Genomic DNA, 13,524 nt, shown 5'->3' with positions numbered 1-13,524 from the left:
CCTCTTATAGGATCCATAGGAGCCATACAGGGCTGAAACATAAAGGGTGAGTTTGTTAGTATTGAATGCAAACACAAGGCACTAATTTACTTGATTTCATCCTCCATCTCTAGCAAAGGAATCTTCTCTACCCAAGTATGGCTGAAATTACATCAGCTTTTTTAGCAGTGCACTGGCATATTGTTCTCTGTCACCCACACAGGTCTAGTGATTCTCAATAATCATGCTTCCCAAGCAGTCGATGAGTCACTACTAATGTGTTTTCTGCAAAGTAGACTTCTGTTTGGTTCCCATGGTGATCAGAACTGACAATTATTACAGACTGCTACTACGGTTCCTCTAGCGTGTGTACCCATTAAAGAAGCTCTTATCTGGTTATAGTTCCTTGGAGTTTTGCAGTACATTGTCATCACTTCTTATTGACAGTAATTTTAACACTTGAAGTGAATTGGCTTTGTAGAGAACATGCTGGAGGAGGGTGATTTGTGGAATATTTTTGTTTTGCAGTGGGTTTATAAACAGACCCAAAAAAATAACTGTTCTGTAAACTTTCCACAAAGCAAAGGTGTGCCAGTATTGCAGGAAACCTTTTGAGACTGGGCTAAATGCTTCAACCCGTTTTAACAACAAACTTTCACAGAACTTAAAGTAATCATAATGAGAACAATTTTGTTTTGCACAGTCTAGCAATTTTTGCTGTAATGTTAGAGTTTTCAAACAAAGGAGTATTCACCAGACAGCAGAAACCTGCTTCTGAGTGCTTAGAATAGCTACCATGCGTGCTGTAGGAATCAAGTACCTGTAGGTGAAGATAGGATGCTGCTGGTGAAACAGATCTTTCCAGGAAGCATAGTGAAGCTTCTTAAACCAACACTCATGAGCTTAAGCCTGCTGAGAAAAGAATAAGAAAGATAGTGTGGGATGGAACCTGGATGAAATGGATTTAGAGTGCCAGAAAGGTGGAAATACATGGAAGAAAGAAAATTATATTATGATTATGCTGTAAAGACAGATTCAGAAGGAGGTCAGGAACTGAAAATTATGTAAAATAAAGGAAATAGTTTAATTAAGTATCTTCTCTATTCTCTGTGGTTTCCATCTGTTGAATACAGAGCAAGAAGTAGACAATTGCCAAATCGTTTTAAGACTGAAGAGAAATGGAGATGGGCCTACTGGTTCTTTCCAACACTCAGAAGTCTGAGATGGCAACCCATTGGGAAACAATTTCTTTCCCTTTCTTTTTTTTCTTCTTTTTAATGCCGTGTATTGAGCCTGTTAACCTTATATGTCTTCTTGGATATTGCCAGGATATATTCTACTTTCTCTTTCAAATGGTGTTCCCTTTGCATACATCTCTCTTTGCAGATTTAAACCTCTAGTCTCTTTGGAAGTTTGCATCACTTGAAAAACAACCTAGTAGATTGAGAAAATACACAAAATGTAATGATCATTAGTGGGCACAGTACAGGGTTAGGTTATAGAACATAAGGAAAACAAACAAGAGTTTAATCTGAAAAGCAAAGCAGAGGTAGAAGCAAAGCCTTCGTTTAGTTATGACACATATTTTAAGTTGCTCGTGTAACCAGTGGATCACTGCGCAAGTGACTAGTTTAGATCACAGCACTCTTATCAGTGTTCAGGGAATTAGCAGCCCACTTAGAGAGTTCTGTTTCTGATCTTTGATTCAAATGTTAAAGGAAAAGGCAGTGATGTGTGAAGGAGCACTGATGTGAAGAACTAAATTCCACACTTAGCTATCATTTCCCATGTTTTATGTTTGCCAAATCTCGGTGTTGTCTGCAGGATGGCTCCAGCTCTGTAAAAGCTGAGCTCACTGAGTTCTTACTGTGAGGCTGTGATTCAGAGAGACATGTTAATTGGAGGCAGGTCACTTTCAATAACTGTTTTGTGGGGGAGACTGGACTGTAGGAAAATATAAGACTGTTTATTGGCGTTAAAGAGATATTCAGACTTTGGAGAGAGTCCATGTTGCATCACCACCAAACTCTACTTGACAGAACACAAACATAGTGCTGCATTTATAAATAAATAAAATCAAGGAGGCAATGCACACCTTTCAGTTTGGATGTAAAATATTTATGGTTTTGTACATGGTTACACTGGCTGTAACTTTGAATATTTTCCCCCAGCTAGGCTTGTGTTCCCCAATTGCTGTAAGGAAAAAACTTGGACAGATTCCCACTACCTGGTTTTCCATAGCAGTCTTACATGCTTTTGGGAAATCAGCCAAAAGATCTTGTATAAAATTAGAAGATTTAATTAGATCTTAATGTTTAAATGGTAATGACCTGAACAAACTCCAAGTATCTGGTTATTACAACAGTGTGCGTCATCTTTGAAGACTTGCAAGAAACCAGTTGCTTACTTTGTTTTCCTCTTCCAAACTGTGGGTTAGTTTAATAAATAAATGATTAAATTATTTTACTTTTCTATCAAAGGAACTGCTTTGGATCATTAGATAAAAGTAAACCATTTTTGGCAGGAAATTAATTTGTAGTAAGGGAAATTTTGCCAGCCAGAGGAGATGGAGTTTCTATAAATTCCAAAATCATTTAATAGAGTGAATAATAGTTGGAGAACTTATCCAGCACTGTCAAAGCCTTTGTTCAAAACATCACTGCTTGCATAATAATTGCTCCCTGAGAAACCCAAGATTTACAGTGAAAAGAATCCTGAAAAACTCTTAATTGGAAAATGATTTATTATTTATCTTTTGATAATAATTTACAAAGAGCACCATTATAGTTTTTTTCCTCTGAATTTCAAGAGGAAGCCAATTTGTCATCTTGAACATAGAGCCCTGCCACAGACCTGTTTTTTTTTGTTTGTTTGTTTGATTGATTTTTTTTACCTTTACCCTGGTGGGCATTGTAAGTAGGTAATGCTGGAGAATGTTTTATCCCAATTACTTTGGTACTGAACTGTTTTCTTTTCAGTTTTAGCCAAAACATGGATAATGTCTGTTTGTTCTCTAGGAAGAGTTTTTACTGTATGTGTGACTCCATCATCTGGGGATTTGGGCTGACATAGTTTTAGGAGCCTTCCTTTAATCATTACAAGGTTTTGAAACCTCATCTGACCCCCAGCATGGTACCTCCTTCAGATGTGTCTTTGGACACCCGGTTTTGTGCTACGAAGTTAGAATGTGCAAAAAGATGGGAAAGTATTTCCATCATATTCCAGTTGTAACAGTGATGTGCAAAATGAGAGTAAGCATTACCTGGAAATTTAATGAGAAGATGACTTTGCAACATTGTACAGTCTCTTTGGGGAGGTTTGAAACAAGGACAAAAAGTGCAAGATAATAAGTAACCAGGTCCTGCAATTAAGTGTTGTAAATGCCTGTGCAAGAAACTGCAGATTACAGAGGTCTCCATTGTACTGACATTGCAGTTGCCACCAAGCAGTTGCAGTCTTGTAATAATTTCACCTGCAGTCTCTGTAGCTTGTAAGGGAAATTACTTCCAGTTGACAGTGGCTGACCCTTTGACCCACTGAGGTGTTTTTTGCCTAGATGCTGGGCTTTGACTGATGTGCTCAAAGTATAGCTTGTCACGGTCTGAAAACTCACACTCTCCATCATGTTGCATTTGTCACATGGCTATGCCGCACATCTTTGTGTTGTCTACCAGTATAAACAGTCAAGGTGGTTTGAAATAACCAGTTGGTAGACTGGTTAGGCAGAAGGACATCTCCATGACATACTTGTTCTGGTGATCCAACTGTCTTTTTTGTGCTTTGGATAAGGAGTGATGGCTTCACTCCCACTGAAGGGCCAGCTTTGTAGTGTGTTACCTATGAGCCCCTCCTGGCTGGTTGTACTGTGCCATACTCACCCAGTGATAGAAGACCAGTACAAAGATCCCTGTGCTGGAGGGATTGGCCTTGTTGGCTGGCTGAAGTTTAAACTGTGCTGGGATTTGTTTTTCTGCTTCCCTCATTCCCTTAGCAGCAAAACCCAAATGACTTCACAGAGTTTCCTTTTATGTGCCTCCTGAGCAAGCCTTATGTTCAGAGCTGTGCTGCTGACAATCAAATTAATCACCATCCCGTCAGCAGCTGTGCTTCAAGCTCTCCTGGCAGTGGCACAGGAGGCAGGCTGCAGCCTGGGATGTCAATAAATCCTTGTCCAAAGTAGGTCAGCAAATTGTGCCTGACCTCAAGAAACAGCTTTGTTCAAAGACAACACATTTCTTGGTGCAGCTGAGGATCATTTTCTTCAAATGTATTCCATGGAATGAGCCCTGCAGGCCTCAATGGAAGTGCTGATTCCCCAGAGTCTGAGCCCTCTGGGAGAACTTGACAGAAAAAAGTATTCTGAAGAGAAAGAATACCAAAGGCTTGTTGAAAGGTCCTAAAAATGCATGAGGAAACCTTTCTAAGGAGTCTTTCTATACCTCTCATTCTATACCTCTGCTGTTTTCTGTAACTTTCAACACATCCTTCAAATATATAAATGATAGAAACATCTTCAATTTCAATTTTACTGTATCCATATACATAATCTTACCAGCTGAAAGCTCACCTGTTCCAAAATATTTATTTCAAGTTTTGAAGAGTCTGTGTATATTATCCTGATTTCTAGGAAATAACTGTAATTAATTAACTTTAGCGTTTAGTTTCAATATACAGCCTTGGGTGCTGGTATTAAAATGACAAGTCATCTCATTTTGCAAAGCATTTACCAATGACAGCGTAGACAGTGTTGCTTGTCACTGTGCAACTGCTTGTGGCAAAGTTGTGGTTTATGGACATCACTTCCAAATCAAATTATTCTAAATAACTTTGCTTCATATGAAGCTTTTAGGTCAAGTCTGAAAGATAATAGAGTCTGTAAAAACATTGGCTCTGGGCTACTTCAGGTTGTCATCCAAACCGTAAAAATACATTTCTGAGTGCTAGGGTTTTTCTTCTGTAATGAAATCCATGCTGCTGCCCAGTTTCAAGGTGATTTGTTATAGCCCTGTTCCAGCTGTTCTACAAATGCTGCTGTGATTCTGCAATAAAAAAGGCAAACAACCATCCCTGGGTGCCCTGTGAAGTCCTAAATACAAGATAGCTTAAAATGAATGTTTGCATCCTGGTGAGTTTTTATGGCCTCCAGTGCACGCTGTGTATGTCTACACTACATCTAAAGATGGAAATTTTCACTCTGTCTTGCTTCCCTCCACACAACAAATGTAGAAAACATTAAAAAGAATGCCAAAATTAAGCTTCTCAAAAACTAGCACGGGTATATCAAGGGAGAAGAAATATCTGAAAAGAAACACAGATCCTACCTTCAGATGTCAAGGAACTGCTTGGGAGCATGATACAAAAATGAAGTTTTCCTAAAAAGCCAAATGAGGAACATGTAAAAACATTTTTGTTCTGATAAAATCTCAGTACTCCTCAAATGAAAGCCAAGAATCTGTAGTAATGAGCTTGTTTCTGAGGCTCTTATAACCACAAGTGAGGATGGGCTGCTCAATCTGGAACCTATTCTGTTTCCTCTGTGCATCCTCTGCTGTGCATCAGCTGGAGGACAAGGAGGTGCACCTTTTGTGTATAGGAAAAAGAAACTGGAAGGAGATTCTGGAGGTGAGCAGAAAGACAAGAGAGTCTCATAGCAATGCTGATGAATTTCTGTCTGTTGAAATGCTACTCCATGCACTTCTTCAGTGGAAGTTACTCTTTCCTAGATGGAGAAGCAATCAAAAGCTTAATTTCACTACAAATGCTGAAGAACATTACTCATGTTAGCAAAAAAAGACCTTTGTGGTTTTTTTTTTTGTTTTGTTTTGGTTTTTTTTTTTCCCCCTCCTTAAAAGCCTCAGAACCTTTGACTGTTTCCATTAACAGCTTGGAAATGAGAACTTGTTTTTAAGGACAAACAAATAATCCCTGATATAATTCCCAGCCCAAATGCAACTGCATAGATCTTCCTGTGAGTTCTCCCACCATGTCTGTAGGCAGGCCTGGAGCAGGACATGCAGCCAACTGTTCAAGCTGACCACAGCTCCACACACTGTGGACAACACCTTTTCAGCTTGCTTTGCATTGGTTGGAGTTAATACCAACTGTGCCCACTTTATAGGTTGAACAGCTGCCAGTGCACCTGTATGGAAAGCCCTGGAAATGACTTGCTTGCATGTTTGGTTGGTTGGCTTTCAGCAAAGTTCTGAGCCCATCAAGAGGATATGGAGTAAGTTTTTTGTGCATTCATTTCATACAGATGAGTCTCTTCTGACTCTAAAGGTGACTATTCAATCTCAATGCTCCCAGAGTGTTCAGACAAGACCATGCCAAGGCCCAGGCCTGAGAAAAAACTCCAATATTGTAAAACTCCAGACTTACCCTTAATAAAGTGTACAAATGTTGTGGCTGAGCTTTGTTCAGAAGGAAAGATTTGGACAAAAGGCTCCTTCCCTCCCCCTCTGACCAGGAAAAGGATCAGTGACAGGTAAATATGAGATATTTTGGTGTCTCCTGTGTGCACAGCCTTGGATCTGTTAGCATCAGAAGTTTTTCTTCCTGCATTCACACCCTCTGGCTGACAAACTGACATGCATCATTGCAGGGGAGCAAGAAGCTCGTGCTGGTGTGAGAGCCTGAGCACAGTGACAGGGCAGTGTGGCTGGGCCCCTCTGGGTCCTTAGCTCACATGCAGCTGCAGCCATGGGTGGGGAAAAGGCATTTCACACAGGTGGCAAAGACAGGAGAGAGACAGTGTGCTCCCAGCTGTGTGTTGGTTATCAGGTCCATCAGGCCCCAGTGTGGGACTGCAATGTGTTGAACACCAGCTGGACAATTGCAGCCAAGGCCTTGCCATGAAGTCACCTGTGGGGATCAGCCTCAGTGAGGCCACTTTTTTCTGGCAATATTTCCTTTCCTGAAGTGCTTTGAAGGGGAAGATCTGGTGGCATTCCCTAGAGACCAATGGGTCATCAGGTAGCACCGAGTGAAGACTGGAGTGACGAAGTTTACCTCCACTCCAGAGAAGCCTCTTAAATAAGGTGTTTGTGTAAGGGGAAGTGCACCACAAAAGGATGCAGAGAGCACATGGAGGGAGAAAGAAAGCAAAGAAACAGCAGAGTGTAAGGAGGTCTGAAGGTATGTGGCCGAACTTGTGTTTTGTGTGAGAAAATGGGGAAATTAAGGGCATAAGGTGGCCCTCTGTGTTTGTAAAAGGGGCTGCAGGCTTGCATTAGGCTTTTAGGGGCAGATGCCAGGGAAGGGATGTGGAATAGACACTGTGGAAAAACTGACTGCAGCAGCAGTCACCTCAGGGTATTTGCAAACTCTGCAACTTCTTCCTTTGACATCAGCCATTGCCAGGAAAATCATGGGCACTGTTTCACCAGTGGATGCATTTCAGGTGTGCAGAGCTGTGGATTTACAGGCTGGCAGGTCGACTGTGATTAAAGTGGCAGACTAGCTTTCTGGAGAGGGAAAGGAACCAGACATGGGGAAGTAGAAGCTTTGTGCTGCAGAAGCCCTCCCTGCACAGGGACTAGCAGGTTTCTTATGCCATAAAAGCAGATGTGAGCAGCGAGACTAAGTCACGAGTCTCGGGAGTTTTTTGGGAGGGCCTATGTTGAAGACACGGAGATCTTATCTCCATCTGGACTTGGCCTGCACTGTAACTCATCCAGGAAACACTGTTCAGAAACCAGATCTTACTGTGACTACTTAACTAGAGTAAGTGATGTGAGCAACTCTAAAGTTAGGCCACTTGGAGAATACTGTAGGTGCCTTGGGCCATAGACTTCAGGAGGTCTGCATGCTGCTCCCTCAACTTGGGATGCTAGTTAAAGGTGAAGATGTTGAGAAGTGAATAGGTTAGCAAGAGCTGTTGGAGGAGGCAGACCAAGGGCTTCCCAGCTGGAGTAGGAATCTTGTTTGGAGGAAGTCAGGAGTCTGGTCCTGCTTGTGATGGAAGCTAAGAGGGATTGTAGGCTCTGGGAACAAGAAAATGAAACCCTTTGGGCATAGAAAGAGGCATACACCATCCCTTTCCTGTGCATGTGTAAGGGAGGCAAACCAGCAGAAGCTGAGAGCTATATTAGTGGGTGAATATCTATACATGGTGAAGATGAAGCTGTTGAAGGGTCTGGAGCACAAGTTCTGTGAGGAGCAACTGAGAGGACTGGGATTATTCACTGAGAAGAGGCTCAGGGGAGATCTTAGTACTCTCTACAAAGACCTGAAAAGTGTTGGTGGTGAGGTGGGAGTCAGCCTCTTCCTCCAGGTAACAGCGATGAGAATTAGTGGCCTCAAGCTGTGCTAGGGAAGGTTCAATTTGGATATTAGGAAACCTTTCAGAAAGAGTAGTGATGCATTGGAACAGGCTGCCCAGGGGGGTGGAGTCATTGTCCCTGGAGGTGTTCAAGAAAAATGTAGATGTGGTATTTAGGGACATGGTTTAGTGGGCAATATTGGTGGTAGGTGGATGGTTGGACTAGATGGATGATCTTAGAGGTCTTTTCCAACCTTAATGATCCAATGGTTGAAGGTGATTGTGTAATGTTTCTCTTCAGTTTCCTTATAAACACAAGTATTTGGAAAATATTAAAAGGGGATTATTCCAGCCTCGGTATGTTACTAAAAGCCAACAACGACAAAGTTGCAAAGGCATCAGCATGCATACGTGTCTAGTTCCACACAAGAGGGCAGCATTGCTTCAGCAGTGGTTGGGTTGCTCTCCTGTTGCTGGGCCCAGCTCTGCAGTTCTGTTTGATGGGAACGTTGAGAGAGGAAAATGACCACACAGCGTCGTTTTCTCTCATTGCAGCTGAGGAATAGCAACATTCAGGGGGAAAAAAAAAAAAAGAAAAGATTATTTAATGGGGGAGAAAATCTGTTAGAATGGGAAACTTTTAATTTATGTGCAAAGGAGGTGAGATGTGAATTTATTTGTGAAGGTCAGAGCTTCTTTTATTCCAGCTTCACCCACAGCATGAGAAAATTAGAGTTCATTATTTCATATGCTTTCTGTCAGAAGATTTAAAACTATTTGTCCCACAAGCTGAACACTGTACTAATCTCTGTGCCTAATGTGAGGCACTTGGTCCCGACTATGGGAGATGCAGGTCACCTCCAATGTAATTGAGTCCAGCTGAGGTCTGGGCCATTGATACCAACATGATCTACTGGCTCTAATTTAGGCCGTGAATAGAGGCAGCCCAACAAAAGAGTACACCACTTAAAAGGCTGACTAACAAAAGCAAAAAAACAAAACAGAAAAAAACACCCAGACCCTGTGGTTAGTTGTGGATGAATCTGAACTGGACATGATTGCAGCTGGCTGCTGATCCCATATGCTGTGAACTGGCAAAGTTACTCCTCCCAAGTGGCCAGTGAAATATGTTTAGTGCACAGTCAATGTTTCCTTTACAGTCCATGTCTCCTTCTCCTCAAGGGGTTGAAATGTCAGGGAGAGATGACATCTTTCTGCAGAGAAAAAAGCAAGAGTCGTGTCCGAGTGCAGGATGGGTCCCCTCTACATTCTGAGGGTAGTAAGCCCAGTGGGCTGTGAAACTGCCTTACTGCTGTACAGACCATTGCTCAGATGTGTGCTGGGGTCCAATTATCCACTACAGTCACTAGCAATAATAAAAGAATTGAAGGGAACCCTGAAAGCATTAATAGGCCTTAATGACTCTGACTGGCTTTCCCTGGACCCCCACCTGTGCTGTGAGCCCAGGAACCTATTTCAGCCCAGCCTGGTGTTCGCTGCCTGTCACTGAGCTGGGCTACTGCTGAGTCTATCTACAGCCCCACCAGGGCCATACTATGGCCTTGACCTGTCTGCCCCTGGCTTTGGATACCCTGGTATTGTCTTTCTCTTTGCTGTGCCACCAAGAAATTCTCTTTCCTGCCTTGCCTCCCCATGTTCAGCCCCGTGGGGCTGCAGCCCTTGGTAGGTGCAGCCTGTGCTGCGCTGGCACTGATGCTTGACTTGTCCCCTGTCCTGAGGCAGCCCTGTGTGGCCCACTGGCATGATGCTGTTTTTGTCCAACCTGTGTCCCACTGATGTCTGGGTGGTGTGTCCCCTGTTAGCTTATTAGGCCTTCCTTGCTGACATTTCAGTGGCTGTTTCAGCTCTGATATCTCTGCACTAATTATACTTGCTGTAATATGAGCCTTTTGCCAATGGGGAAGGGATAAAAATAAGGTTGTTGTCCTCCTGTTGTGCATGGATCTGAGTGTTATGTAGAAATGGGTCCTATTCCAAAGTAGTGCTTTTCCTTTTTGGGCTTTGCAGTCATAGGGCATAGTCAAGCAATGTATTGAGCTGTAGTGTTTTGGAAGGGAGTTAGTATTTTCATTGCTCTATCTTAGCTTGTAAGTCACACTTCCTTAGGAAGTGCTCTGGCATGCCAGAACTGGTGGGCTCACTTAGCAGGCCAGCCGCAAGGTAGCAGAGCACTAGAAAAAACAAACATGTTCATGAGTGTGTTGTCTTGACAGCAGACCCTTTTTTCTCTCCTGGAAGACAGAGATTATTAATAATTGTAAAGCATCTTGTGCTTTTTGCTGTGGATGCCGCTCCATAATTAACATGCATTGCTGTTCCATTACTTGTTGACAGATACTTATGGTCCATTCTTCATTTGGGCTGGATTTAACATGAGACAAAAAAAAAAAAAAAAAAAAAAAAAAGGCAGCCATGGTTCTTTGACCCACTCAGGTCTCCTTGATAGCCAAGCACTGTTTCTCCTTCAAACACTTCCCATCACTTCTGACATCTAATCTCTTTAAGAGGCTGGGCTATTTCAGGCAGCTTTCAGTATGTGTTCACTATTAGAAAAAAATAAATATGCCACCAGGCGAACTCCATGCTCTGAAACAGAAAAAAGAATGAATATAAATGTTTGAGGAAATACTTTTGTACCAATGAAAAAGTTTCAGAAAGTGGTTCTTTCTGCATCAGCACAGATTAAATAAGAAGTATATCATTTGTCTTGGTCTGTTTTAAAGCTATCAAGGGAAATGGGTGACCAGGCCTACAGAGCTTCAGTGCATACCTTTCAATGCACAAAGAGCTGTGTCACTGCAAAGCCTTTCCAAGCACTTCAGATATGTTTCAGAATCCTGCACTGCCAGTCACAGTTTCTATTCCAGTTGCTCTTATGAGTGATTTATGCATACATGTAGCACTACACATCCCAGGGCACTTTGAGGAATTGCAGTTACTTGCATCTCTCAATCAGTTGTTGTGCAGGAGTTGGCTTAACATGTATTTTCAGTGCATCAAGAAACCCAGAAGTACAACAAAAACAACTCCAAGAGGAAAATGCTGTAGATCCAGTTCTCTTGCTGGGCTGAGAGACAGAGAGAATAACAGATGGCAGCTGTGTTGCCCGCTGATGTGTTGGAGGATGTTTAGATATCTTTGAATGTGCATAGCTATGCTGGGTGGATAATATCAGGCAGTGCTACTCAGCAGATGAAGAAACAAGACCTTTTTCTGAAGAAGAGAAGATGAAACTTTGAAACCCTTATTAAATGCCAAGACTAACAGAAAAAACAATTTCTCATTTACTCTAATGTAGGCATCACAAGACTTGTTTCACACATATGTTGTCATATTGCAATTAAAGGAATGATGTTCCCCCCCCCCCCCCCCCCCCCAGTAAAGAAATGTGGAAATGGCGCACTTCTGTTCCTCAACACTCTTGAGGGAAATAACAAAGGCTCTGTGCTTAGTGACTGAGCCCATCCCATGTACATTAGTCTTTAAAACCTCACTGAGATAATAGGTCTAGTGTCATGATGGTGATAATTCCTCTGCTGACAGGCTCTGCACTGTAGCAGTAGCTCAGCTTTAACTACTGGAGCTAGGAAATCCTGCTGAGATTTACCAGTTGTACTCCAGGTTATGTCCCTACATTGTCCTGCCATTTGGCCACTGTGTTTTCTTACTTCTGCCAGTGCCTGTGACTGTAGGAATTGAGCACTTTTACTCTTGAAATATCTGAGGCCTGTTGCAAAGCCCATTAAAACTGATGCAGCTTTCTTTGATGGTTTTCTCTAGGTTTGGCTCAAGTCCTCGGCAGCATTGCTCTTGCTTAATGTGAAACTTGGAAGCAACCCTGGGTAAATAAGCCAGGGTAATATTCTACGGGATGATCATAACTACTTGAAGAAGAAGGTAAGGTGTGAGATGGGTGAATGAGGAAAAAATATTACCAGTCTTTATCTTAAAAAGTTTTATCCAAGCAACATCAGGCTTGATTTGACTTTGGTGAAATATATACCTAATCTTACATGAGTATGTCAGATTTACACTAAAATTCATGAATGCGTGCCAAATTTCAGCTCTGAAAGAGAGAGGCTTTCAGCTTGTTGTAAAACCCAACTTAGATTTATGTGTAGGCAAGGGAGTTGCCTTGTGTGTTAATCTCAGGCTCTTGGAGAGCCAGGCTTAAGGCTAAGGGAGAGATGCAAATAACTAAAGTGGTGTTGCTTGATAGGGACATGGGTGATGGATATGTCCATCCTTCTGATGTGAAACTGGGTGCTGCCTGTGCTTCTGAGCTGTCTACTCCAGATGGAAATGCACTGCTTTCAGCCTCAACCATGGTGATTTTAGTAGTTCTTTTTTTTGTGCTCTTCTCAGGAGTCATTGACCAGTACACTTCTAAATTATTTTGTAACTTGTGCTAAATGCACTTTCAATACAGCAAAATAATTAGAAATCCTATGCTGTTTTCTGAAAGCAGATGGTACCCATCCATCTTCATTGGAGATGGGATCCTGAAGCAGCAATGTGACTTTTTATGGCTGTTTCTGTGTTTGTGTTGATCCGCAGAGTACCATGAACACACTAAAATGAAGCTATAATGCCAGAAATTAGGTTAAGAGGGACCACCCTGAATTTTAATAACAATTTTGAATAACATCTTGGCTTTTCATGAGCTTCTTGGCTGCTGCTTGATGTTGTGCTATTATTTCAGTAGAGAAAGTGCTCCCACTGTCTTTCAAATGTAAAGTATATGTCATATTTTTACTAAGGGATTTTTTAAAATCTGCAGCATACCATGTGGGTGATATTCAGGGTCATGATAGAGCACTTAGCATAAAACCTTGGGAGACAAATTCATTAGCATGCTAGAGAGTGATGTAATTTTGATGATATTAAGACCTGATTAAAAGGCCCAGCCTTTTTATGGATCATTATGTGTTTTTGGAGGGGTGGGTGGGGAGGAATAATTCCATGTTTGTACTCGTGCAGTCATGCTTACGCATTTGACTTTTCTCAAGCTGGACTGGTCTTAGCGATATCTTCACCATTATGTTTCTTTTTTAAGTTGAGCTACTGCAGTATTTTACAATCTGCTGACCAGATTCAATCCCTGTGAAATGAACTGCTACTTTGCAGACAGCAAAAGTTGTGGAAAGTGTGATACTGCTTCTCTATTTGCAGAGCCAACTTTTTCTGAGGCTGCTGCTGCTCTGCTGAGCCAGAGGAACATATCAAAATTCTTCCTTCTCCTCTTTATGTGGGAATGTGTTGCT

Source organism: Coturnix japonica, chromosome 1 (genome assembly GCF_001577835.2).
Source record: "Coturnix japonica isolate 7356 chromosome 1, Coturnix japonica 2.1, whole genome shotgun sequence".
Taxonomy (NCBI): domain Eukaryota; kingdom Metazoa; phylum Chordata; class Aves; order Galliformes; family Phasianidae; genus Coturnix; species Coturnix japonica.
This window is presented reverse-complemented; position numbering follows the sequence as displayed.